This window comes from Engystomops pustulosus, chromosome 7 (genome assembly GCF_040894005.1).
Source record: "Engystomops pustulosus chromosome 7, aEngPut4.maternal, whole genome shotgun sequence".
Taxonomy (NCBI): domain Eukaryota; kingdom Metazoa; phylum Chordata; class Amphibia; order Anura; family Leptodactylidae; genus Engystomops; species Engystomops pustulosus.
This window is the reverse complement of record NC_092417.1, coordinates 155,333,962-155,339,240: the sequence shown is the minus strand read 5'-3', so window position 1 is coordinate 155,339,240 and position 5,279 is coordinate 155,333,962.

The window sequence follows — 5,279 nt, the reverse complement described above, 5'->3', positions numbered from 1 at the left end:
AGGATGGCTATCTGCCGGTCACGGGGAAGAGCAGAAATTTTTTTCTGAAGAAGAGATTGTTACTTCTGGAGAACCAACGTCACTTCCTCCTGCGAAGAGCCCGCATACACCTCCCCACCAATCACCGTAGCAACCGGGCCGAACCCCCAGCGGACGTGACGCATGAAGAACAATCGCCTGGCATTGGAGAGCAGTCACTCACGCGGTGCTCCCCTGCCAGTAGAGTGGTATGACCCACGCGCCGCTCGGAGTTCGGGAAACGCTATAGTAACCACGTGGTCTGGCGCCTTGTTTGATCGGTCCATTGCAAATTATCGGGGGGTGTCATTTGGCCTCTAAGTATATTTGTAATTTTTTTTTCTGTAGTGTGAACAAGGAGGACATAAATAAATGAACTATGAAATGAACTTGCAACAAAAGTTGTTGCCATACTTCTGTGTCTTCATAGTTCAATGTGGTGTTTGGGTGCAGTGGTCAACTATATAGTGCAGCTATTTAAGTGCACAAACAGAATTGAGCCAGAACGGAATAAAGGGACTTTCTCTGTAAGAAGTTGTCTAATTGTTGTCTTTCAAAATGTTATCAAAAAGTTTTTGTACAGTTTAAAAACTAAGTTGCTCTACAAAGTTTTTTTTAGAGCAACTAGACCATAGGGATGAGCGGACCCTTTGAATTTCTTTCCGGCTACATAACTAAATGGCCACCATCAAGATCCTGCAATCTGGAGTTCATGTGCACACCGCATTTTCCCAGTGATTGTGACTCCTTGTGATGTTATGGCGGAGCTTCAATCCTCAAGAAAATGGTGCCACACATGCACCACAGGTAATTTAGGGGATGCGCATATGGTGTCTACATGTCAACTTTGCATTTAATGTGTTAACTTCAGAAACTGAAGTCTGGTTTCTGGGTCCAGAACATGCAATGTTCAGCACTGACCCAAACAATGAAGGTCCGGGTCACAAAGTTAAAGGGAACTTGATGTATTAGAAATTAAGTTCCATATTCAAGCAGCATGTTATAGAGCCGTTGTGAAGCCATTATGTGTCGTATCACCTGCTACAGGATCCTCATCTTAAAGGAAACCTACCACTGGTAGGTGCATCTAACGTATGTAAGGATAGCCCTTTGTAGGGCTAATCCTTTACTCCCCTCTATTTTTTCTAATCTTTAATCAGAGTAATATGCAAATTTTCTAAAGAGGCTACTGGGGTGTGGAGTAGCCGGAGCTGAGGCTACACGGGGTGGCTACTCCACGCCCCAGTAGCCTCTTTGATCCTCCTACCCAGACATCTTCAGCGCAGAGCTACAAGGAGCTGCACACGTCCGTGAAGTCGGAATTCTGCACATGCGCAGTAGCTCCGGCTTTGGAGCCAATATTGCGCAGCTGATGTCCTGTGTTCTGCGCATGCACAGAATTCTGGCTTCACGGACAAGTATGTTCAGCTCCTTGTAGATGCGCGCTGAAGATGTCTGGATAGGATGATCAGAGGCTACTGGGGCATGGATTAGCCTCAGCTCTGAGTACTCCACACCCCAGTAGCCTCTTTAGAAAATCTGAATATTACCCTGATTAAGGACTAGGAAAAATAGAGGGGAGTAAAGGATTATCCCTAAAAAGGACTATCCTTACATTCGTTAGATGCACCTAACACCGGATCTACCTTAATTGGTAGATCCGTAGTGGTAGGTTTCCTTAAAAGTGGTTGCCTCGGATCAGAGGTTTTTAAATATATAACACTGTCCTCTCCATGAACCAGCCTCAGCCTGCAACCGCTGCTGTAGCAAGGAACTGCTGTAGTTGCAGGCAGCAGCAATGACTGTCACATTGTGCCTGTTGCTCAAAGTTTGTGATAGTAGAGAGTAAAGGAGCCCAACTCAAGGGGATGCAGTGATAGGTTTTAGTTTTGTAAATTGTAGGGCGTGCATTCCATGGGCATATAAAGGGGTGTATATGGAGCATATGATATTTCTTGGGTCTGAACATTACGACCCAGACTTTTGCCATGGATCTTATACATGGGTGTATTCTAGTGTGAATATTCCAAGTCCAGCTACACTCTTTATATACTAAAGTATTTTTTCACAGTCCTGCTGCTAAAACATATATGATCATACAACTCTCCAAGACTGCTACTTAATACTCCAGTTTTTCCTTGTCAAATCTGTTGACAGGCTCCTGCTGCAAGATGCTGTGATTTCATAGTACTGTCAAGTTGTTTCCCATCGAGGACGGGTCCTGCTGCAACTGAAGAAAAAATGTGACACTGAACTGAAGAAGCACCAGCATGGAGGTCCAGCCACTACCTGTAACTTTACAATTTCCCTTTTTGTTCTTGGGAATTGGAAAAGCGAAGTAAAAGTAAGATCTAGTGAGAAGTGAGAATTTCTCATGTAAGAAGCAGGAATAACCCTTACCAATCAGATGCTGAATATGTCTGTGAGAGTGGAAGTAAACTTTGGCATTTATAAGAAACAGCAACGTTCACATAATTGAAGTAAAGATGTTTAACCACTTAAAGGTTTTGTCCACTTGCAGCAAATTATTGATATTGTTTGTGATGAAAAGTAATACAATATTTCAATATAGTTTCTGTATCAATTCCTCACACTTTTCTACATCTCTGCTTGCTGTCATGCTAAAGAAAGCTTCTAAGTTTACTTCAAGTGGATAGAAATCTGGCCATGGTCATGTGATGTCACACAGGTGCACAAGCCATTATTATCACACTACACTGGTTTCTCTCTATGATAATAATGGCTCTTGCACCTGTGTGACATCACATGGCCAGGGATATAACAAGCCGTGCACCTGTGTGACATCACATGACTAGGGATCTAACAAGCCGTGTACCTGTGTGATATCACATGACCAGGGATATAACGAGCTGTGCACCTGTGTGACATCACATGACCAAGGGATATAACGAGCCGTTGACCTGTGTGACCTCACATGACCTGGGATATAACGAGCTGTGCACCTGTGTGACATCACATGACCAGGGTTATAACGAGCCGTTGACCTGTGTGACATTGTATGACCAAAGAGGTAAAAAAGAAGAAATCGAACTGGCACAGCCGCCACACAAGAGAAAAAGCAGACTTTTTACTTTTGGAGTACCACAAGTCCCAGAACTGCTAGATCAGCGCGCAAAATGGTCCGTAATTCGCTGGTGTCTGGCACGTTTTTGCTCCCTGTATGGCATAAATAAAAGATATTCACAGTTCGTGGTGAGTGCACAAGTTTTCTTTTTCTTCTCAAAAGACCTTATATATGACCAAAGATATAACAAGCCGTTCACCTGTGTGACATCACCTGACCAGGGACCGGTGTTTATCTAGAGGAAGTAAACAATGAAGCTTCCTATGGAATGACAGTAAGCAGAGATCTAAAAAAACTGTGAGTAATTGATACAGAAAGTATATCGGAAAATTGTATAACTTTTTCACCGCACAAACAATATTAATGATTTGCTGAAAATGGACATCCCCTTTAGGTCAGGGACTGCCTGAAAAAAGTATATAAATTTGGTATTACCATAATTATATTAATCCCCACACCTACAAAAAAACATGTACCGTATATATTCATGTATAAGCGTTTTTCCCCCGAAGGGGAGTATGTAAGTTTGCTGGGCAAACTGGGGGCTGGCTGGTTGTATACCACAGGGGGATGGCTGGCTATATACTAAAGGGGGCTGGCTGTATACCACAGGGCGCTGGCTGTATACTACAGGGGGCTGGCTGGCTATATACTACATGGGGCTGGCTGGCTATATACTAAATGGGGCTGGCTGTACATCACAGGGCGCTGGCTGTATACTACAGGGGGAAGGCTGGCTATATACTACATGGGGCTGGCTGTTTACTACAGGGGGCTGGCTGTATACTATTGGTGGCTGGCTATATACTACTGGGGGCTGGCTGTATACTACATGGGGCCGGCTTCTGTATACTAAAGGGGGTTGGCTGTATACTACTGGGGGGCTGGCAGGCTATATACTACTGGGGGCTGGCAGGCTATATACTACTGGGGGGCTGGCAGGCTATATACTACTGGGGGCTGGCAGGCTATACTGGGAGGCTGTGACCAATGGATTTCCCACCCTCGGCTTATACTCAAGTCAATAGGTTTTCACAGTTTTTGGTGGTAAAATTAGAGGCCTCGGCTTATACTCCAGTATATACAGTAGTTTTACAGTATTAGAAATGTCACAAAAACTTACGTGGGTGTAGATCTATGACTCTCCGACAAACGCTACTAGATGTTAAAAATAAAAATGTTTCTTTTTTTACCCATGAATATTACTATTTGAACCACTGTATAATGTATAATATGCGAAGCCTGAAAAGATTCTGGGTTTTCTGAATGGACTTTTTCTCGGGCCTCACAATCAGACGAACACTGGATCCGAGTAATATGAACACTTGCTCTATAAGGATACCCGGAGATTCTACCCACCAAGCAGAGGAGGGGAGGGGGGGATGGGTTTGTTTAAATATCCAAAAATGGAAAACTTCTATCCGATTTCCAATAAAAAAATGTTATTTGCCCAAAAATAAGAAATGTCACAAAAACTGAAACCCTAATTTTTTTTTTTAAAGTGGTCTTCCCAAAAATAATTGAAGAAAAACAATCCACTGTATTTAAAAAAGTAGAAAATAAAACCAGCACTTAATGTGATATGAAAATTGGCTCCAATCCGGATGAAGAGTAGTAAAAGAGGGTTAATTATGGAAGACAAATCTAATTAACTGCGTCTCCCTGATGCTTGGCTTCTACGTGTTGGTGTTCATTTCATTTACTGTATAATAGGATGGAGAGCTGCCCTCCCTGTGACTCTGGCTGGGATTATACTCCTTAATCGCTGCAGTAATAGGAAAGCCACGTCTTATATCACTTCATTAGCAGTTTAATACGTTTTCTCGCTAGATTAAGGTCATCTTCAGTAAACAAACCAAATAGTTACCCTCTCCACTGGAACAAATTTGTATTCAATTTTATATCACTGCATTTAGTATGTAATGGAAATGTGGCTTTTGTATTAATATGGCCACAGTACTGTTATTATATATTAGCAGGATTTAATTCTTACACAGGACATCTATCACCAGATGAAGGATTGTAAAGCAAGCACAGTTACATACTGGTGTGTGCCCCCTCTGGCAGGATCTGCTCTTCTTTTAGCTTCTTGTGCCCTGGTTTTTACAATTATGTAAATGAGCCTGAGGGGCTCCAGGCTCCATAGGAGTTAATGGAGCCTGGAGCCCCCCAGGCT